This window comes from Typopeltis vanoorti, chromosome 15 (assembly GCF_054136105.1).
Source record: "Typopeltis vanoorti isolate ZY-2024b chromosome 15, IOZ_Tvanoo_1.0, whole genome shotgun sequence".
In the NCBI taxonomy this organism is placed as follows: domain Eukaryota; kingdom Metazoa; phylum Arthropoda; class Arachnida; order Uropygi; family Thelyphonidae; genus Typopeltis; species Typopeltis vanoorti.
The window spans coordinates 96,477,585-96,501,984 of NC_143563.1; the positions used below are offsets into that span (position 1 = coordinate 96,477,585).

The 24,400-nt window shown below is 31.3% G+C and overlaps 1 long non-coding RNA gene across 1 annotated transcript in view; it reads right to left on the reverse strand.

Annotated features, from left to right (window-relative positions):
- Positions 1 to 4,137: 4,137 nt before the first annotated feature.
- LOC150099007 (uncharacterized) overlaps positions 4,138 to 24,400 on the reverse strand; it is a 53,186-nt gene continuing 32,923 nt past the window's right edge. Inside the window, exons 4-5 of the long non-coding RNA XR_016549550.1 lie at positions 12,723 to 12,869; positions 4,138 to 4,996 (exon numbers count right to left, since the gene is read on the reverse strand). This is a non-coding gene — a long non-coding RNA (uncharacterized LOC150099007). The remainder of the gene's footprint in view (positions 4,997 to 12,722; positions 12,870 to 24,400) is intronic.

Below are 24,400 nucleotides of genomic sequence, written 5' to 3' on the forward strand. Positions count from 1 at the left end.
TTTTTTTTTTTTCAATATCTGCATTTTCATCTGAGAAAATATTAATTTTTGAAGTTTTAAGAACTTAAGTGACATACGGTAATATGTAATTCATTAGTTAATTCAGTGTAACACCACTTGTTGGCGCTTCTTGTAATAACAAAAACGACAGTAGAGTGCTTAAAGAAAGAATACACAATATGTAATTTTAATTGAAGAATAATCAACATCTGCAAGGCTAGTTTGGTTACAATTCTTCTCACAATGCAAAGTCCCTCTCTGGTCTGTATTTTCATGCATGTGTATTGCCATTCTTAAAAAAAAATAATAATAAAATAGATAAAAGGCTTTACCTCAAATTAAATTAAGTCTGATTCCATTTAGCTCGTGTTTATTTGCAATCTACACTTCGTATTACATCAATCTCTCATCTTGTTGAAAAAATTTCCTATGACTACTGCCCAGTTTTTGAATTTTAGGTAATATATTCGTTATATGACTAAATTGCAGATTTTGTGATTCTTTGCAGTCATAAGACAAACAAATATGGATTCCAGAAGGGAACTTTTTTAAATAAATAAAGTACCGGAACTCGTCATTAGGTTCATACAGCAGAAGCTCAGCAAGGAATTCTCTCAACATAGTAGATATACCGTCTTATATATCCCTAGTAGTAATTTCCTAGAATCCTTGTAGTAGCATAATTCTTTTAGAAGAATGCAATTTCGAGGATACAGATACAATGATGTCTACCTTATTATTTCTGTGCAAATAAAAAGCATTCAGAAATAACATATAGTCTAAAAGATACTTCATTGCTTATATAAAAGTCGTTTCAATTTTTTTAATCAGATAGTTTGCACTATCTGATTAAAAAGATTTAACTTGTAAGGAACAGTTATTAATTTAATTGATAGAACGAAGCAGTAACGCATAACACTTGATGATGTCTGTAGAATCCAACTACTTGAAAAAAAAAAGGCCCATATTTCTCCGCTCTTCTCTCTTACATGCAATACTCATCCAGTTGTTTCCTGCTATTCCTATAATCTGATCTTTCCTTTTCATCCTCAAAATGTCTTGTCTTTCTGACAATCCAAATGACTGTTCTCTACATGGCCAGTGCAGTTCTACTTTTTTTTTATAATATAATATCACACCATAATCATGTCTAACCATCTGTGCATTTTTTTAAAAATTCCCATTTCCCAATATTTCTTTGAAAAACACAGGAGCTTAACAGACCCAGAACATTCAAAGGTGAATATCAAGTCCTTATAAGGACTGGCTTAAAGGGGCGAAGCAAGAATGCTTTTCATCTTCCCCGTTATCTGTAGAGGACAGTGTAGGGATAAAGCTCTGATCATGGCAGGAAACAGCAATATCCGAGCCTCATTGGCTACAGCATTGCCATACATTACCCTCCAATGGTAGTAAGTTAAGGTGAATATCAAATAATGTCAAAAGTTAATTCTACCATTAAAATGTAGAAAATTTAGAGGTGTATAATATAATTTCAGATTTTAGAAAAATTTTTCCCTTTTTAAGCGCTTACTTAAATTTAATTTAAAAAAGTTATAAATTGCACTATTATATCAGATAAAAATAAATTATTTTTTTATTAAATTGCGTCAAAGTAGTATTTATGATATCGCATTCATCTCTAACTCATAGTTTTTAATAAATATATAGAAAAATTATTTTCAAGAAATATATCGATTATAACTGAAGGAATCAAGCAGATAACCACATCCAAGTAAACCCCAGAGGCTTATCATGGTGTTGGCGATTTGTATTAAAAGTGGATAGAAAAAATATTATCATGCGTTACAACATACAGAGTTGGGTCTTGACACATTACCATTGTTCGCTTATTGTTTATCCACATTCTTTAGTAAGTTTTCATAATTATGTCGTTTGCTTGGTGTGAGCTAAAGAATTCCGACCACATTAAAAAAAGTGCATCGTGGATTTTGTCTTAATGAATAAATAAGTGAATGGTAAATGCACACTCCCGTCAAACTTATAACTCTAGTGCTAACGTGCCTAGGTAAAAGGGACCTCTAGGTAAAGAAGCATATATATAGAGATATACTACATCTAAAAACTCCGAGATGCTTCGGCTCAGCGGATGAGAGAAGATGAAAATATTTCCCGTAGAGGCTACAGGCCCGTACTTCAGTTATTCTTAGAGTGAACTAATATTTCATGAGGGCGAATAAATCTTGTTAAGATCGCTGTCCGATGTGTGTGTGTGTGTGTGTGTGTGTGTGTGTGTGTGTGTGTGTGTGTGTGTGTGTGTGTGTGTGTGTGTGTTGACGAAACTGGTGGAAGGTAGTGAGACGAAGAGGATGGGGGAAAGAGTGAGGGAATAGGGGAGGGAGCTAAGAATAAATACAGAGCCTGGCACGAACTAATCCACTTTTCTCCGCCGGGATTACGCCATCCTGTACGGCCCAACATATCGATTTTTCGCTGACGTTATTAGATATCGACTCGGGTAGCACTAACTCGAAAAGTCCGCGCGCGCTCTCACTCAACTTCAGAACCCAGGTGCCCCCGAATTGCATTCATTTACGCGTCGAGTAGTATTCTATTCATCAGAGGGAGGGAAAAAAAAAGGGAAAGAGAGATTTATATTAAAAAAAAAAAAATACTTTACCCTAAACATTCCATCTTCCGTTTTTCCGGAGCACACAATTACATCCTCACCGTAGATAACAATCACACACAGACGGACGAGGATACACAGTTAGCACAGAGAAGAAGGACAACTTAGAGAGAGATAAATCCATTTTTTTCCCCCGTTCGGTTTCCAAAACACAGGAGGTCATGTCGTTGGGGGCAAAGCAGGGTCACGATCCGACCAGCACCTTTCTAAAGGACACTCCCAGACAGACCGAGAGAAGCGATGATGACGGCCGTATCACGTGGGGTAATTACGTTCCTTAAGTGTCGTCTTTACGTCCGCACACGTAACAACTTAATATATTTTAGAGCGTTAACAGCTATGGTGGAGACGGTCACGGCTTTTATGGCTACTCAGAGTGACGGCAATAGCCTTTACTGTTAGCCGACATAGTAGTGCTTATGTAACGATACCCAATAAAACATTACGTCATTGTCTTGTAATTATTGCTGGCCTGGAAGATATAGATCATCTTTTAGGAGCTCTTTAAATTCTTTTTCGAATCTTGGCTCGTTTCTTCCTGTAAGAAATGTCTGTGGATCTTTTCTTCCTATAATTTGATTTATCAGCTGTAGATTTGTATATGGATGTGTTAATAGGAAGCCAATTATGTGTTATGGTTTATAAAATGATTGTGCGAATTGGTTTATAAATAAGTAATAAAATATTTAGTTCTGCTAAATCTCTTGCGATAAAGTGTAACAATTACCACTCATATTGGTGTTTTTATTTTTATTATTCTTTTCGCAGAAAAATGAAAAAGGCTTACGTAAGAAAACATTAATATATCTGAAAAATAAATTATCAAAATTATCCATTGATGTTTTTTTATAATCATCAATAGATAGTTAACACAAAAAACCAGATAGCATTACTAGGGGAAAAAATTTCATTGAAATAATCGCTGTTATTATTGTCTCATTATATTATTTTTCCTAAAACAAAAACATTAACAAAGCAACTTGTTAATGTTTCCTGAATTTTCTAAATGAAAATGTCATTTAAAAAAAACGTAAGAGAATTTAATAGTAAATGAAAGTGATAAACATTAATTTTATATTTTATGGTTACCTAGTAATGTCTGTCTGTTTTCAGAATAGATCGATTTTTTAAAGAATAAAACAGCTTCATGTATAGTTTTGTACTACATTTTCAAACTTTCAGTATGAACTTCTCTTAGTGAAGTCAAATAAAGCAAGTTGCATTAAACAAAAAAATTTTTAGGAAACATTTTAATCAAGTAGACTTTAAAAAAATAACAGATGTGTATAGACTTCAGTAATAAAATTTTAAAAAGAAACAAAAATAAATTATTAAAAACAAATATTTAATTAAAAAAATTAAGAATATTACATGTTTTATATAAATAAATAAATAACTTATTAAAAACCATATTTAATTATTTATATATCCGATATAAAATTAATTAGTGGAGGTGGCAAATGTTTCCTATACAGCACAACTCTGAAATAAACTTCTGTACTGTCGAAAATAAACACATTTGTTTAGCTATCAGCAAACAAAGTAATTATATTCTAATTAATCCAAATTTCTATAGAAATACAATAAAACGTTTTCTAAAAACATCAGCGTACAGAGAGATCTATTTAAACAATTTAAAACTTTGAAAATTATAATCAAATTACTTTTCTTAAACTTAATTGGTTTATGTATATTTGCATTCATATGATGGGGGGAATCAATGTTACTTAACATAAATGCTCTGCAAAACGATCACAATTTATGACGAATCTTGTAAAGATGATTTACTGTTAAGCACCAATACATCGGAATTAATTCAAAATTGCGTTTCTTGCACAATGTCTGGCACTTAAATTCCACTGACGTATAACAAAATGATGTGCGAAACGTCTGGCGTGAAACTTAATTAATATTTTATTTCATTATGTGTTGTAATTTTAACTTTGTCCTAAACACTTCCCGGTGTATTAGTGCTTAATATTCTCGTTGGACTAAAGTTCTATACGTAGCTACAGTCCTTCATTTCAAAAAAGGGATTGCTGACGATATATGATATACATGAAAAAAGTAAAGAGGACAAAAGGCACGCTCCATCACTTCTCACTGGGAAGCCTCTGAAACAACTGTCCTTAGAGCCTGAGAATACATGAATAATGTGTTTCTCGCTGTCAAAGTGTAACTGAAGACTGACTCTAGGGAGAAGCATCGACAAAGAGGGAAGGCATGTTCTGGACCAGACTGACATCAATGCTTTGGAACTGCATGGATGAGCAGCACTGCAAAACACAGGCAGGAACTCTGGTTTCGTCAGTTATTACTTTTAAACACAACAATAAACTGTACTTCCTAATAAAAATAAAAAAAAAGGACAATATATTAGAAAAGTAATACACAGAGACACTGAAAACAATATATTTAACAATGAAAATAATATTTTTACATACACATTAAATTTAAACAAGTTGGGTAAAAAAAATGTGAAATCTTTAATTATTTATCCACTAATTTATCTTATTATTAACATTATTTCGTGAATATAAAAATATATGCAGCTTCTCATCAGTCATGTAAGTGCAATATACAGTTTGGTTGAAAAAATCAACGAAAACTGTGGGGGTTTTTTAATTTATTTTTTAACAACACAGTCGATAAAAAAAATAGTGTGAGGTGTTCCAATCAAGATTCGGTCTAATATTACAGCTGACTTATTAAGATCCGTAGCTGGAGCATCTTGATATCTTGGCTACGATATTAGGCCATACACCTATATATATATATATTTTTTTTTTTCTTTCTTTTTTCTCTCCTGTCCCTGTGAATTAAGGTATTGTTACTTATTGCATCTATAAAGCATCAGCAGTTCATACGCAACATGAATGCTGAAATAACTAATGAATTGATATTCTGTTAATATGGAAGTCGTGATGAAACTCATGTAATAATAAGATTTAAATGTTGTTTTTATCATTTAACTGACAAGCACACTCTTAATATATATATATATATATATATATATATATAATGATATATATAAAATGACTTATAAAATGATGTGAAACATTCTTGCTGGATGGATTGGTTTATAATAAGTAATAAAATATTTAGTTCTGTTAAATCTATTATTTAGAATTTAATTCTGATATATATATATATATATATATATATATATATATATATATATATATATATATATATATATATATATATATATATTTCGCTTAATGTCGTATTATTTTTACATATGGAAAGGGTATTTGTAAATTCATCTTTATGGAGTTTTATTGATTCAATGTATTTTAAATGCAATTTAATTTAATATATTATAATTATTAATTTAATTAATTTTCAAAATTCTAATGTATATAAAACATTTTCTTTCAAGATAATATAAACTATTATTTATAGATAAAATAACAATATGCAAATATTATACCATGTCTTTTTATACGTATTATTATAATTTTATTATCTATAAAATTATATATATATATATTATTTTTCTTCTGAAATTTTCTGGAAGTAATTTTAAAACAGCTATACCTTATTATAATGGTGAAATATAAATGTGAAAAAGAAAAAAAAAAAGACTTTCAAGAATCAATTTGACTGTGACTGGACTCCAAAAAGTAAAATGGACCAATCATAAACTGAGATGCCATTTCAAAAGGATTTGAATAAAGTGTTGTGCCATTTTAATTACCTTCTTTTCAAGTGTTCTGAAAATGACTTCCATAAATACTACAAACAGTGTGTGACGTCTTAAATTTGATATATACTGTGTGTGCGTGTGCTTCCTTCTCTTAATAATCTACTTGGACCATAAATGAACAATTAGTGCTAATGTGCAGCATAAAGAGGATTGAAAAGTGAGCCAGATAACTGAATCCAGACATTCTCAACAGAACTTCTCAAGCTTCAAAGTGAGTTAAGTGAAAAAAATGTCATTTGATTATTACTATACTATATACTATACTAATATATACTATACTAATACATTTTATCTCTCATCTTTTTTTTGAGTCATGATATGTAGAAATTTATGATATCGTTTTCATTGGACTCAAAAGAAAGGCTATTGTTATTATATTTTCTTCCCATTTATTCATATGTGAAAAAATAAAAGTTGCTACTTAGTTCGCCTTAAAGAGTAAAAATATAAAAATATCTATAAAATATTCTCAACATTGTTCATATTTTTTTATGCACTAGAATGTTAGTTTTGTTTTCTTAATGCATTTAAAATAATATGTTTCGCTGAATGTGCATATGTCATATTATTTTTGCATATGGAAAGGGTATTATTTGCAAATTCATCTTTATACTTTTATTTGTGCTTAAAGGTGGAGTTTTATTAATTCATTGTATTTTAAATGCAATTTAATTTATTTTCATAATTCTAATGTATATAAAACATTTTCCTCCAAGATATAAACTATTATTTATAGATAAAATAACAATATGCAAATATTACATCATGTCTTTTTATATGTATTATTATAATTTTATTATCTTTGCAAATATTAGGAAATTATTTAATATAGTAAGTCATTCATTATAATTTGGAAAAAATGTTTCTTTTCTCTTGTGTTCCTTGTAATAAAATATGGAAATAAATAACAGTACATTCCTGCCATGACTGGAAACTAATTTAAAAATACTGACATAAGGATACAACACTGAGATTCATTTAATTATACTTAATGATACAGATAAAAGAATAAGAATGTTTGACTAAAACACCGTCATATTTTAAACATCTTAAAATTGCGTTTTTTATAGAAAATAAATAAAAAAAATGAAACATAAATCCTAGTTATAAATAGACACCAAAAATAATTTTGAATATACTGATATATATAAAAATCACGATTCCATAAAGGATCAATAAACATTATTCAAAATGTTTTGTAATCTTTCATGATTTTGTAAATAAATAAATATAATTTCCTGAATTGCTATTTCTTTATTTTGCAATGAATTTAAAAATTTTTAATTACATTACATTTCATGGTATTCAAAGGTTTCGTGGTAATTCCGTGAAATGAAATATGTAAATAAAATATAGAAATGTTGCAATTCTTATAAAATAGAATGACTTGCATTCTGCTTATTTAAACGATATAAAGATAACGCAATACTTTACAAGGGAAATGGCTAACTGAGATCTAAAAAAATCAAGCCAAAAAAGCGAAGATACAGAAATTCAATTGAACAGAAATCCAGCAATGACGTAGCATTTTAAAAACTACAATTTCATTTACGTGAATATCTGTGCGGAGATAAGACATTAGACAATAAAATTGACAGCTGCGTTTTTAAGTGATGAATTTCAATGAATTCGCGTGCCTTAGAGATTTTTCATCTTTTAATAATCTTTCCATGATTTCTCTAAGGCAAATAAGGTCAGTAGAAACCTCCTATATATCCGGTTTATTCCCAAAGCGAATGAATACGATGTATAGGAGAATCAGCGCAAAGCTAAATGCATGATGTATAAGCCATTAAGTTTCATTTGCAGATCATACGGTACTATGACTAGTTTTGGTCGCTGTCTTACTCGCCCTTTACCTAGAATTCCTGTCTGAAGAAAAAAATATGTTATATGTATAATATATTTTTTACATATAATAATACGTATTATATGTTAAATTGAACTATAAGGGTGATTACAAATAATTTCTAAGTTGGTTTTCAATATGTAAATCCAAATTTTAAGAAATAATGACCAGAAATAGCATTTTAAGAATACAATCCATATGACCCGTGAGATTGCGTTTTTTTGTATGTGTGTGGTAAAATAAAGCATGTAGAAGTAAAATTCTGCTTTAGTTATACAACTGTAAACCAAGTGTAGACCGATATTATGAGTAGCATATTATATAGTATTCGATTTATTTTTGGGTTATCTATATGAACTCATATCTCTTACTTTTAAATACTGCAGATCGTTATTTTTAAAAACTTGAATTTTCGAGTATTTAAAAAAAAAAAAACGATATGCAGTATATATTACTGAATTAACAACGAAAAAATAAATAAAATAAAAAATAAAATCACATAATAATGAAACAGAATTAGAACTGTTTTTGGAAATAAAGGAGCTAAACGGTTATACTCAGATCATAGATTATTTTATACAGTGGCAGTTTTTTTATTGACAAATTCAGTTAAGAGGGTAAGCGAATATCACTTATAGACAGCTGAATACAACCTGAAAGTAAGAAGTTGCAAAATTACAATCTTGCATTTTCTTCCTCCCTAAATCCTTCCATGATCTTAAGAGAGAGAGAGAGAGAGAGCATGTATGGCTTTCATATATAAAATTTCACATATAAAGAGGAATATCTCTATGCTGTAGCCACACATGTTTGGTAGTTTATAGTTTAGGATAAACTATAAAAACTATAGACTGTAAACTATAAAACTAACTAAAATCTATAAAACTATAAACTATAGTTTGGTAGTTTAGGATAAACTATCCTCTGCTGGTCATACTGATGGAGTTGGCATCTGATTATCTGGGAAAACAGGGTTATTTCTTAAATCAATGTATTACACAAATTAATGTTTACTGGTAGCATATGTCTATATTCGTTTTTATTTTTTTTCTATGATTCAATTTCTACATTGCTACGCTAAACGAATTTGTACTTCTCAATGACCCGTCTGAGACAATATATGAAAGGAAAAGAGGAAATATAAAACACCGTAATTTACGTGCGATAATATCAAGAAGAAACGAAAGGCTAAACCTCCTCACAGAAAAATAAGCGAACTAAAATTCTGCAACACGTCGTATTTTATTATATATATATATATTCAAGCCCTCCCCCACGTTCTCAAAGAGTATTCCTAAAATGTTAATACAGAGTATATGGTGCTACATACTGATTAACTGGCAGTATAACGGGCAACTAACAATTGTTATATGAATACATATATTCCTATGTATGATACAGGTAACACAAATGTTACCTGTATCATCACACGTTACTGCGATAAGTGCTTTAAGTACAAAGTTATTTAAACTTTCCTGGAGAACGAAATCAACCACCAAAAAAGCTTTTGTTTATATATATATATATATAATAATACCAATCTTATAAGTCCTTATAAGGACTGGCTTAAAGGGGCGAAGCAAGAATGCTTTTCATCTTCCCCGTTATCTGTAGAGGACAGTGTACGGATAAGGTCTTGTTGCGCATTTAAAGCTCTGATCATGGCAGGAGGGTAACAGCAATAGCCGAGCCTCAGTTAGAACTTCATTGGCTACAGCATCGCAATCCGTTACCCTACTTTCAGTTAATAATACCAATCTATAATCACAGATTGTGGTTATTTGAACTTCTTTTTTCTTATAATTGGTGTCTATATTATTTTATTATTAAAAAATTTACAATTAATTAATAAAAAATCACATTCAAATAATTTATAATTTTCTCCAACTGCATGTCACTATGCTATTATGTTTTCGGGGTTTATTTTTATTTTACGCATGATGCGAGGCTAGCATATTGAGAATAATAATAAATAAAAATAAATGATTTATTTATATTTAAAAATCAACTGTTTTCAAAATATGACCATTGTAATTATGTTTGCTTTAGCCTGGTCGTTTTTTTTCTGATCGTTCTCACAGGTTATTCATTAAATTCTTCACCTCTCTCTCTCTCTCTCTCTCTCTCTCTCTCTCTTCCTCTCCTTGAGTGACTTTAGTTAAACTGTTAGCTTAAGAGTTTGCCGAAAAAGCTTTTAACGTGCCTTTGCGAAGAGAAAGGAAGAGAAGTAACCAATCTATAATCACAGAAACTCATTCACCTTTCTGCAATCAAGAAAGTGTTCTAAATCCTACAAATGAAACCTTCAGAATTAATTAAAAACACCATCCACGTTCTCCGCAAAAGACTGCAGCTAGAGACGGCATGTGCGGTGGGCTCTTCTAACTAACATCCAAACCTCGAGACTCCTCTGAAACTGAAGGTTTGCAAAAGCGTACCGGAAGTTCTCGTGACCGACTCGCAAAGCCTGGGGAAGCGAAACACATCCATGGAGGAGAAGCAAAGAGCCTCGTAAATCGTCTGGCGGACTTTTACAGCCTCTTGGTGCTGATCTCCTGTCGTTTTATTATAAGAACGAGAATACTTGGGCTCTATGTTATATAAATCACTAGTAAACAGGGCTGGACAAGGTGACAACATCTTTAAGCCCATTCAATGTTTAAGTTGGAGTACGGGAGATATGTAAATAAGACGTGAAAAATGGAGTAGAGCTCTTTTCCAAAACGGTTGCTTTTGCTTTTTATTTGCACATTTTTAACAAAATGTTTGTAAAGGCCTTAAAATTTATTTGTTTTAAAAACTTTAGAAAATTTAATAGGCTTGCCAAAGTAAATGGGATTATTTCAATTAGTGGAAAATATCTGAAGAAAAATCTCAGTATATAGAGAAATCTTTTAATTTAATTCAAATACTACTAATAATAACAATGTGCATTTCCACACGACAGAGATATCCTTGGAGGGTAATGGATGGCAATGCTGTAGCCAATGAAATTCTAACTGAGGCTCGGCTATTGCTGTTACTCTCTTACCATGGTCAGAGCTTTAATAGCTCAATAACTCCTTATCCCTACACTGTCCACTACACATAACGATGAAGATGAAAAGCATTCTTTCTTCGCCCCTTTAAGCCAGTCCTTATAAGGACTATAAGGACATGACAGAGCTGATTACGACAAAAAGTACTTTAAAAAAGTGGGTTATTGAGAGTCCTTTTTAGGACTTCCAGGGTAACGAATGGCAATGCTGTAGCCAATGAAGTTTTAACTGAGGCTTGGCTATTGCCGTTACCCAGCCATGACTAGAGCTTTCAGCTCAATAACACTCCATCCACACAGATTTTCTCCATTCAGATGACGGGATAAAGAGTCAAGGACTCAGCCCATCTCCCAGTTCTTTTAAGAACCCAACAGAGCTACCAAATGGGATGTACCCTTTCTTTTGTTTTACGAAATTAGTCGCAGGAGCAAAGAACTTACATTGGCATTCTGTAGATAAATTTGATATCGGGCTAATTAATTCAATTGCATCACTGAGATAAGCTTTCTGCATCCCTGTCGTTTTGGTATTGAGACCTGGAAAAGAGAAAAAGTAACAAATACTAATTTGAAGTATAAAAACATTTCTTAAAAATTGTCTGCGGCGAAAAAACCTCGGGATTCTGTAACTTTAATGTACTGGTGATACAACTGAATTAAGTTTTCTGTGTAATCTAAACCTTATTTTTTTTTAATGAAAAATCACAGATAATCAAAAATGATTTAAAACTTGATATTTGTATGTGTACCTATAGATCAGTGATATGATCTCACGACGAACACTACTGCCTTCACAGCACCAAATTTTGTTACAGTCTGTGTAATCATTTTAGTGAAATTTGGAAGAAGCAAAAATTTCCAACCAACAAAACTTTAGCTGGTAACTTGAATATCAGTGTGTGTGTGTGGGGGGGGGGGTTAGTGCGCATATATGTACCACACACACACACACACTGATAATAATGAAATATTGTCTTCTTAAATGAATTCTGTTTAAAAAATACTTTTTAAATGGCTGTATTTAAAGCAAAAAAAGTTATCATGGATTTTCATATTTTTTGTACTTTAAAATAACATTTTGATTATATTGTATTTTGTAGTGTAACATTTCAAATATAACTCAAGTGACAAATTTATATTTAGAAGTGCATAAAATTAATTGCTTAGCATTCCACTTCTTTCCAAGACCTTCAACCATCGCACCCTCCCCCCCCCCCTACTTGAAGTACTTAATATATGGCATTTGTGACATTTGGTCTACAGTGATATTAGCTTATTATAAAATAATTATTTTATAAAAGAGCTAAGTCTTCATTCTGATTATATCTACGTTGTACAAGGTCATTTCTTTATGACATCGATGGAAACAGAACAGGAGTCATTAAACAAGACATTGAGCTGCTTAAATCTTAAAGATGCTTAGATAAGATAATTTAGCACTTCCTTATTACTGTAATATCATAAGGAGGTTTCTCACCTTGTATGACGATGAGGTAAAGGCAAATGATTTTCAGCTTCAACAAATAACTATTAACTTCTGTTTTCAAGTTGTTTTGTTATCAGGTTTAGGCGGAAGATCTTTTTTTTTTTTTTTTTTTTTGAGTTGACCACTTGCTGTCTAGTACTGGAAGAAATCAATGATTGCATCCATGTAAGTTTCCTGTTGTTTAATACATTTAAGAAATATTGGAAATTTAAAATGTTTTTTAGAAGTATACAATAATTTGCATGTTAAATTCAAGACAAAGTAATTATTCAAAAAATATTAAAAGTGTATATTAATTATTTCGAAAAAAATTTAAATAAATAATGTATGAGTCAGTTTTAAATGATAAAATATGATACATAAAAATAATATTTATTATTTATTATTTTTATTAACTCATTAACCAGATATTAGTAACGTATGTATTATTGTTTGGCTCAATAACCAAACTGAAGAAGTCAGCTACTTTTAATCGTATATAATCGTATCATACATGAATAACGTTTTAATGCAATCAATTATTTCAAAAGAAAATATGTATTAGTAACTTTAGAAGGATAAAATGTTTTTTAATTTTTATTTAAAGTTTTGTTTTATATTAATTATAAAAATTTAAATGAATTATTTTCTTATTTGATTTTCTTAAAATAATTTAAAAGTTGCTTTTATTTTAATGATAAAACAAATTTATCAGCTTTTTATATTAAATATTTATTCGCATGAAATTCATTAAATTATTCAAAATTTACGGTATGTAAACAATCTTCATAGTCAATTAAATTTTAAATTAATATATAAAAAAATTGAAAGGTTTTGTAAATGTTATTATATTCACTTTGAAAACAAAACATCGACCATTAAGAGTTCTCTCAAGTGCAAGTTTGTTTTTTTTGACTAGGTGTTGACAAAGGTTTCTAGGTGTTGTTCAGGTAATTTAGCGTAGAGAGATTGCAACTTGTTTCGATTCTTTTGTTACTAAAAGAACTGAATAGGGTTTGTATTCAGTGAGAAAATAAAGGGAGTAAAACAAACAAACAAAACAAATTAACAAAATGGGGTAAGCCTTGGGTAAATTTATCCCTAGCACCTGCAGAACGGCTTTTAACAGGAAATAGACGTTTTTATATCGGGTGTCCCATTTATTAAGGCCAAAGAGATCAAGGAACAAATTTCATATACAGTATTAGAGAACGACTGATATAAAATCAAAAGTTAAGACATTTAAGATTATAATCAAAACTTGTCGAGTAGCCAAATGAGGTGTCTGTAATGTACAAAAGTTGAAATATATAACTCACAAGCACGTCAAGTTAAGTTGTAGCAAAGTCAAATTACGAGATTTATATTTTTTTTTTAATTTCAAGGATGAACTATAATTTACTTTACCTAATTTTATTATTAGAAAATGGCTCTAATAGAGTTTTAAATAACACCATTTATCAACACTCATAAATTAATAATAAAAATATTCTATAATAATATAGCATGTTAATATTTCAGTTAACTTCAAAGTCTAAATTTGCTTCATTTGGCTGTTATAAATGGGAAATTTCCTCTTCCCTCCCTTTTACTTGGGATATGCAACCCTTGTCCTATTTGAAATTGCACTCAAAGTGTTCGGAAAGGAAGGTTTGTCCACCCTCTCTTAAGACGAGGTAGTGAGTGATGAAAAATATCAAGGTTGTAGGCATCCCTGGAAAGCTAATATTGGAATTTTGAAGCGTGCTGGTTTTGTGGGAAAAAAAAAAAAAAAAAACTACTCATCAATACACTTACTTCATTGTAAAAATAATGGGAGATATTAAAAGTATGCTTTCCTGTTTCAGGTAACTATACAGTATCAATAAATATATGTTGATGTTTAGACTGATAACTTGCATGAAAGGCAATAAATAATACATAGTTGTTATTTACACTGATCGGTTTAATCAATGAGACAATTTCAATAAAAATAGGTAGTATTTTCTAATTATCTACTGAACTTTGTTTTCGTAATGATGTAAATCTAGAATAAAATTAAACTAAATGACATGATCGTGACGTTAACTTGAAATAATAAAGGTGTATTAAAAGCATTACCAGCCTGGCTGGCCGAGTGGTTAGCGTATTCCCCCCCCCCAATCAAAAGACTGCGGGTTCGACTCCCACCATAGGCTCCCACCACAATACTAGCGGTGGTTGGCGGTAGATGGCGTTTGTGTAGTTGCGGTTAGCTGGTGGAGACAGAGCTGGTGCCCTCCATTGATGAGTCTGTGGACTCCCTGGAGGTGTCAAATAATTATAATAAAAGATTTGATTTTTTTTCGAAATTAATTTCGAATTATAAATAAAAAATATTAATCCTGTAAATGAGCTTAAAATATCAAGGTATTTTCTTATAAAGATATATTCTTACAAAATGAGAAGTATTAGTGATCATTTTTTGAAAAAATTACATGAAAACATCAGATGCGGTTAGTTGGTGGAATTTTTAAAATGAAGTTTTACAAGCAGAACAGATTTGTATAAAGACATTGATTCGAATCTCATTTAGGACACGAAGAACTTTATAAGGATTTTTCAGTTGAAAGTCTCAATTGTTTGGGAAGTTGCGGTTAGTTGGTGGACACAGAGCTGTAGAGCTGGTGATGAGTCCGTGGACTCCCTGGAGGTGTCAAATAATTATAATTTGGTCTCATACAGGAGTGGCAGGGTTTTTCATCCCACAAAACAGGAAGACAGTCTGTAAGAAAACACGTAATCAAGGCGTAAGCACCATCTCATAGCGTTAGCTGCTTCGGCCATAATTCCAAAAAGATTCCAAAGCTGGCCAGAACAGATACTTCATAACGATTTAGTCCATTCGACGAAAAGACTAAGATGATCACTTTGTAGTAGCCTCCTATCACATCTATATACTTGAAAACAGTATTGTGTTGCGCAGTATTTCACCTTTCATATGAATGTCGAAGTTTTGATCTAGCAGCTCAATCCAGATCGTTTCAGAAATGAAACACTTTTTGAATAGGCTTTAATCCCTATGCAAGAATTTTTGCCGCCAAAACCTCTGCTTTTAAAGTTCACTACTTTATTATTATTTTTTATATTTTATTAATAATAATATTATTATCTCTTTTACCTAAAATGGTTTTTATATCTTACACCTAAAATATTCAATAATAATGATATATATGAAAATTGCCAAAAAAAAAAAAAAAAAAAAAAAATTTAAATAATGTAACAAATGATATTCGTTTATGTTTTTCTTTTTGAATATTGACTGAACTAAACAAAGCAAAAATCTAATAATAATAAAAAGCGAATACAAACGAAAGCCTTAAATCATCTGAACAAAGACAATGGATACTATTATTTGCAATATCTTTCAGTATCCATGGGGAATTCTGTTGGTATTGTTTGGAGACAGAAAATCAGGCTGTAAATTTGAGGAAACACTGAAAGTGGAGAGGAAATCGTCATTAAAACAAATGAATTAATTCAGTCCGTCGAAAAGGGAGGAGTGACCACGGAAGCAGACCTAATGGTACAGAAAATGAAAATTTATATTACTTGAGTGTTAGGCAATTTCAGGGTTCGTGTGCTCATGGGCGATTTAAAAAAAAAATAACTAAAACAGAAGAAAATACCAACATTTATTTAATATTATATACTAATTATTTAAGATAATAAATGATTATATATTGCATAATTATATTATATTACATTTTAATAATTATATTAGCAAATTACTTAATATAATCTTTTTTATTCTCTGGTCTTTCAACCGAAAGTTTTGAAGACCAAATACGAGTTCTTTGTTCCCTTTAAGCAATGTGGTGCTCTTGCATGGGATGATGAAACTATCTACTACATACTTTTTATTTCAAACAATCAGATATTTAGGAGTCAATGGAAATCCCATCTTTAAAGCCAAGTTAATGCAATCGCCTTCCTTCATACCATTTGAACGAAAATTTGAATACAAAGCAACGATCAGTTCACATTTCACCGACAAATATTGTACTTCTCTGCCGTCCTAAGCTATGAGTTCGAATTCCAGTGTGGCATATCCTTAGGTACCATGATTTTCAAAATCTGGTGTATGATATAATCATTCTGCTTACTGGGGGCTGAAGTGAGTTGAGAAAGCACTGCGTTTAGTCTCTACCAAGTTCCCGGATTAACTAGCTTGTGTTCCACTCACGAAACTAAATGTGCTGTAGGTTTGCAATGTTTCGTGAATGGAGTTACCATGAAAAAAAAAAAAAAAAAAATTACTTTTGAGTCCCTTTTGTTGAGACAGCAAAGAATGTCTCAGCCTCACTTATGATCATTGCAACTATCAATGGCGTGAGTTCTTAGATTAGCATTGCATTTGAGTCTTCTTTCTTATAAGGGATATCTAAGAAGATTCTTTCTTTTTTATTTTGTTTTGTTTTTTTTATTCATAGTAGCTTAAACCAGTAGTTTTCAAACTTATTAAACTTATAATAGTTTATTACAGCATAAAAGTTTATTATTGATAATATACAATTTCATTATTAGTTGTATTTATAATGCACTTTTTTTGCTTTGATTTTTTCCTCCTTTCAAAGTACAGGCTGTTTTCAGAAGAAAAAAAAAGTGAACCTGCAATAACACTCAGATCCCCCTCCCCCACAAACACACCCTTGAGAAGTTCGCATCCCACAGTTTAGATAACACTGATTTAAACAAATAAAAGACCAAACATGGATTTATTTTGATTGAGAAATTATTAATATGGGCGTTTCATTCACATCACGCCACTGAATAACGTACATGCATGCACAATACCTGCACACCTACTGACATCTGCATTCAAGTCATGATAGAGGCTTTACAACCCTGTCAACCTAAAGCAAACCAACAATCAGTTCCACTTAGACATGCATCACTACTTGTGTATCATTCTCTATCTCTCTTCCTGCCACGATCTCTCTCTCTCTCTCTCTCTCCCTGAAGATGAACTAACATGGAACAGCGCACACTCTTTTCCAGCCATTAGGAGGCATCTATGGATAGGGCCATGTTAAACTAGTGGCGCTCCCCATAGACAGAAGCGAGACGTGTGGAACAAATATGGAAGATCTACAAACGTGTACTGACATTCGCTGTTCTTCGCATACACGGAAAAAACCGCCTCTCTAACCAAACGGTCGGAACGGAGTTCCCGCCTCGTGGGCCGGCAACGCCTCCGTTTGGGCGACAAGGCCGGGCAGGAAAGCCCAGATTGGTGTTTCCTTCCGACAGCTACAATCTTCAAGGGACTGTCCTACGAGTGGCAAGTCGTAATTCCGATTGTCTCTAAGGTAAGGTAACTATCGCCTTACTTTAAGCATTCGTCCAAACGGTGGCTTCTAAATATGTTTTTGCAAATAAATTTTGATCCCACTGCTTGTAATTATTCGCTTCAAGTATTTTTAAGTGGTTGCTTGTTTAAAACACCTGTTGTGTTCCTTATGGGGGGAGGTAGTGCTTAGCTATTAATAGAAATAACCATTTAAAATTTACGAAGAAATTAAAAGCTTTCTGAATCTGCTATTTTGTGTAACAATCAATGATTCCCATCATTGTTTTATTGTTGCCTAGAGACCAACTGGCTTAGTTCGAATAAAGCTATTTCCATTGTTGTAAGTACTTAAAACTCAAAAAACAAAACAAACCATTGATAGCGACCGAAAAAAAAAAACTCTCTGGGTTTCCGATCTCTTCCCCACTTTTACTCATTGCATAACTGGAGGGAGTGGGGGTGCACATGAATGACGTTTCATGGGCAGTAGAACTTGAGGTTGACTGCGCAGCTGTAGCGCTGATTTAGCGACTCTAAAAGTGACTCCAAAGGCTTTAGGTCATTCGAGGACCATTTGACCAATCCTTAGGGTAGGAGAATTGCTCGGAGAACGAGATATTTGCACCGTTTTCTCCACCATAACAGGTGAGTGTGCTTGTTTATATTTATTGTAGCGATTAAATTGCTCTGTGAATGTACGCTACGATTTGTATGGTTCTGAAAATTTACTGTGAGTTGCGTATTGGCGCTGGCTAACCGTTGCTTTGATTTTCTGATAAAACGACTTTCTTTTTCTCATAAATCATGCCAGTAGCTGACTTATGTGACTCTTTTATGTCATGAAGACAGCTAGTATGTTTTTATATGACGGCAGAAACCATTATCTAAGCATCACTAAAAAGGAGGCGGTTTGCTATTGAAATCAATCCACTAGAAGTCCTCAATCTGTTTGAAATATAAACATCCGCTTTTTCTTTTCACTTCTGCCTGTTCCACACTTTAACCGTATATGAATTCCTAGAGTAATTAAGTCATTTGTCTTTTAATTTCTTTATTGTTGCGGGAAAAAAAATATTTGGTTTAAGAATATTTTTCTTATTTCAAGTTTAAATACTTCTTTAGAAAGCTTGCTAGAAACAATCGAAATTGAATTTGATTTATGAAGAGCGCATACGATATTGAAGCTGTTAAAGATTTAACGCAACACTGGCGAGTTCTGTTAACAATTGGAAACTCTCAACGATTGAAATCATTGTTGCTAACGCATCAGTTAAAACGATTTTATGTTGATATGGAAACAAAGTGGAAAGAAAGCTTTCATTTCTAAATAATCATGAACTCTCCCAAGAAAGAAGAAGCACTATGTCTTTTTAAAATTCCTTTTACAGATTAAACGGATCTGACATTGATAGCATATGATTTGTGAATTGGTAAACTATGAAACTAGACAAGTTTCAATTTGATACGAGGTTGTTTGCAGAACAATTTCATACCACATTTCGGGTTTGTATTACTGAAATAAATAGGAAATGATACGAAAGAGAAAACTGAAAATATATAATTAATTAAATATATCTATGATTACTACGGTGATTAGACGTCATGTCCGACTTTTTTTTTTTTTTTAAATTAAGAAATGAATGTATATGATAAAAGGAATATACTCGCTAAGAATATATCTTTTCTTTTATCTATCTAATCGTACTGATCTATTTTTTCGTACTAATATTTTTAATATTCTTAGGAATCTGTATTTCTAATATGTTAAACAATGATTCTTCCTCGTGAAGAATCATTGTTTAATCATTGTTATTTCTTTTTAATTACGAAAATTGTTAAAAATAAATCCCTTCTGTTGAGCATAAAACTCAATTTCGCATTTGATCCTCTCATGTATTCCATTTATCCTCTAATATTCCTTCGTTCTTTCTTTCGTGCATCCATTTAATTTTTCTGGTGTTCAGTAACGTTCTGTACTGTTTATAGAACGCAGACAGCAGTGAAGAGGCGTGACAAATCAGGATGACACTGTGTAAAGAGAGTTTATTATTCTACGGCCAATGCACACCATCCCGGAAGTTCAAGAGGTTTTTTTTTTTTTTTTTTTTTTGCCCTTAAAAAATAAAATAAAATAAATAAATAAAATACGAACACATACCCTTGACATAAGAAGGATCCAGACAGGAAAAATAAAACAAATCTAAAAATGAATTAAAATGCGGTTGGTGAGAATAAGAATAAACAAACCGAAAATTTAAAACATTCGTGGGTGTGAGTTATAAACAATAAATAAACTGCTCTCATTTTTCCCATAACGGAAATTGTAAACTAAGTTAGCCAATATTCTAATATAATTTCAATTTCCTTGTCTTTTAATCTTAATTCTGTAAACCATTCAGTGAATTTCCCATCAAAATGAAGTTAAAATTAATCGCAAATGTCTTATGGTACAATTGACAACAGGAAAGTAAAATATCTACTCGACCGTTAGTAAATCAAACCAAAACCTCTAACACTCTATTGTGATGTTTTTTCTTAAAGAAATCTTCTATGAGTTTCAGCTTGAAATTAGTAACCAACCATACTATGCATGTAAATGACTAATATCCATAGATCAGTCTTTTATCATAGGCATATAGTTGCATATAGTTATTTTTCCTTTAAACAGAGCTAAAATAAGGGAGAAGGGAAGATTTACGTCCCTCTTTTCAAAATTTCGCTTTGATATTTCCTCCCTTAGACTTCTATCATACATTGTTATCAAATTGTAACTGTTATTTTTTTTAACATTGTAATGTGCATTTTTAAACAATGTAATAAGTAATGTGCATTTAGTCAACAATGTAAAATAAACCATTGAAAGCTCAGTGGTTTATTTTACACTGTTGACTAAATCATAACGTGTGCTGTCTGATTTTTCAAATATATAATCAACCTCAGTTATTACTAATCATAAAGGAGTGTTACAGAAACTATACATGATCTTACTTAACAATGGTAAATATATAATGATATAAAATATAAATATTGTAATCCCATGTTATGCACTTCAGGTAGAAGAAAAAAATAATTCTTAAGTTAGATTTTTGATATTTGTAAACATATTTAGTAGTTCGGAAGAAAACGGTAAATTGCAGCGGTCTTCATAATTGATGGCGGAAAAAATATATAATGCTCCTCAAATGTAATATTTGAAGCCTATAAGATGGTGGAAGAAGCTGGAAAATGTCGAAAGAATGTCTATAAAAACGTTAGCGGTTTTATTTTGACGCTGATCTTAAACTGAATCATATTTTGGAGTAATTATTTGCTCAAATATGGTGTGATATAATTATGTTTCGTTTTAAATGCTAATTGAAGAAACAAATGAAATATTCATGATTTAAAATACAGTCCAGGATATTTAATAATGTAAATAAAGATTTTTTTTTAATCAGATCAGATTGCAGATTTGAAATTCCGAATTCCATTTATTACGCTAATAGGAAATACAGGAAATGTGAAATATAGTTTTCAAGAGACAAGTAGAATTAGAATTATATATTTGAAATATTATCCTCTCTTTTTTTTTTTTTTTTCGCTATTAAGATCGTAACATCAAATAAAAAATTTTCCATTTAACAGGGCAAGAAATATATAAAATTACACTTCCAGCTCCAAACGCCTCGATATGTTCTTTTTCCGACACTGCAATGACTGTATCCGTCCGCTCCGTATAACCCCTGTCTAATATGATCCCAGGCCACGTGAAAGAACAATCTAGACGACCAAAATGTCATAATACTACCATAAACACTTTCAGACACATCATAAAATAGCAATGAATGGCCGTGCTGTCCACATTCACTTCATGGAGCTTTAAGCGCCTCTATCCCGTGGGAAACGCGAAGCCTGCCTTGGCACGAGACATTTCAATCGTTCTTTATTGTTTTTTAGCTGCAAAAATTATTTGTTAGAAACAAACAAAATTTTTACATTTTTTTAAACAATGTAATAAACACTTGAAAAGAATAACGGTTTAGTTTTCATTGTTGATTAAACAATATCTTTTGTAATAGTGCAGACAGTGGTAGTCCTGGTGATTCGAATGCGCAATATATTTCCGTTATCATTAATTAAGGGATTTTGTACAAAATATATATGATGTGATAAATATTAAAAGATACAATTTAATGCGATTGTTCAAAACATATCCTTCTCTTAGATGTCTGATATATATGGTTTTCATGTTTCATATTTTTCGCTATTTGAAAAGTTCTAAGTCTCGGTCATTAGCTTTCTGTTGATTTTTTTCTTGTCATGTTGCATTTTTCGTTTGTTGTTCTTTTCTTGTTTAGTTCTGGTTTATGTTTCTAATTCTTTTTTCTTGTTTTCTGTTCGTTTTTTTTTTTTTTTGAATATTTGTGTTTTATTTCTTCTTACTGTGTTATCCTGCTCTTTTTTTTTTTTTTTAGAAATAGGAAGATTGATTTTAAGAATTATAGAAAAAACATCGTTGCTTGTATGAGATAAAAAGAGGTTGAAAATAAAGGCTATGCGAAATATACATATTTTAGTAAAATATACCACGATCGCAATTGATATGAGTGCTTACCTGATAGCATAATTTTTATGTGTTTATTCAATGTTTAAAAATCTTAAATTACTAATTTTTTTTTTTTTTTTCGAGAGTTGTCTTTCTTTCTGCAAGGGAAAAAAAAATCCATGTCCATTTATGTGTTAAATTATATAGCAGGTGCATTTAGGCGTTTAATCTTTTATTATAAAAATTCAATTTTTTATTAAAAAGATAGGGAAAATTTAAAAAAGGAATTTTATACTCATTTTTATATTCATTTGAAAACTTTTCATGTCTCGTTTTCATTGCGATTCTCTTACCATGGGGTTTTATAATTTGAACCATTTCAACATATGTTTAAAGATATTTCGGTATAATCTATATAACACAATAATACTAAAATTTAGAAATTATAATTTAAGTTAATTTATCTATTATCCTTAGATATTCTATAAAATAACTGAATTAATTTCTAACACTAATTAAATCTTATCAGAGATTTATTTAAAATTACACCAACTAAACCGTAACCAGTAGTAATCCAAACAAAAGCTCTGCAGTACTTTTCACCAGACGTAAAGCAGAACCGAATACAAGCATACAAATGTTTGGTAAAATCATCCCTTGGCGCAATTCTACAAAATATCTGGGAGTTCATCTTGATAGACGTCTAAACTTCAAGTCATATATGGATAGTGTCGCTACTAAGGCAAGTCAGACCATAGCACAGCTATATCCACTTTTGAATAGGAACAGCTTCCTAAGCATAAGCAATAAAATCCTCCTTTACAAATCTGTAATCAGACAGCAACTAACTTACGCCTCTCCAACCTGGGGTCACACGACTAAAAGCAACATCAACAGACTTCAGATAATACAGAATAAATGCCTAAGAATGGCATTTAATGCCTAAGAATGGCATTTAATGCCCCATGGTTCATCAGAAACATCAAGAAGCCAATCTTCCAGATATTAAGCAATGCTTGTCATGTCTTCCAGACATGACAAGCATTGCAGAGAAATTCTTCCCAATCACGGATAATCACCCAAATCAGCTAGTTCGACAGGCAGCGGACTACAAGCCCTCAGATCGTTTCAAACATAAAAAACCGAAATCCTCCATCACAAGAGAAAGCTGATACAGCCTCAATGCTCACAATGGGCGGGTAAATTACCCACAATATAAAATCCAGATGAAGGGATAAAGAGTCAAGGACTCAGTCCATCAACCAATTAAGTTCAAAGTAACTAGTAGTAGAATGTAATACGATCAAAAATAATTAGAAAAGTCTGTCGATGGCGAAAGGCATTGTACCTTGAAATATGGAATCCATAGACACTTTATTTTTTTAGGAAGGCGGATAACTTTCTTTTTCGTTTCATCCTCCCCCATCTGTTTTTCTATGCCCATACTAAGGTACAACAGTAGTGAAGAATAATATCATTTCCTCGCCTTCTGATGTATAAATTTCCATCTTCAAAGTAGTCGAAACATTCACCTTAATGTCCTCAAGATTGTCAGTCTTATTTGAGTATCCTACACTGACCAGTAAGTCGAGTAAGTAATTTAGATTTGCGGAATATGAGTCGGATCTATTCGTTAAAAAACGTGAGTTATAACACGCCGTGCAAATAAAAATTAAGCTAGATTTTTGTCTTCATTCAAATTATTTTTGTATGTGACTCCCGCTCATGAAAAGTAAACTGTAAGCGGCCCAAAATTAACAGGACAGAGAAACCGCAATTAGCATTATCAGAACATAATGTTTAGACACACGATAAAATATCATACAAAAAATCCATTAATAATCAAAATAATAA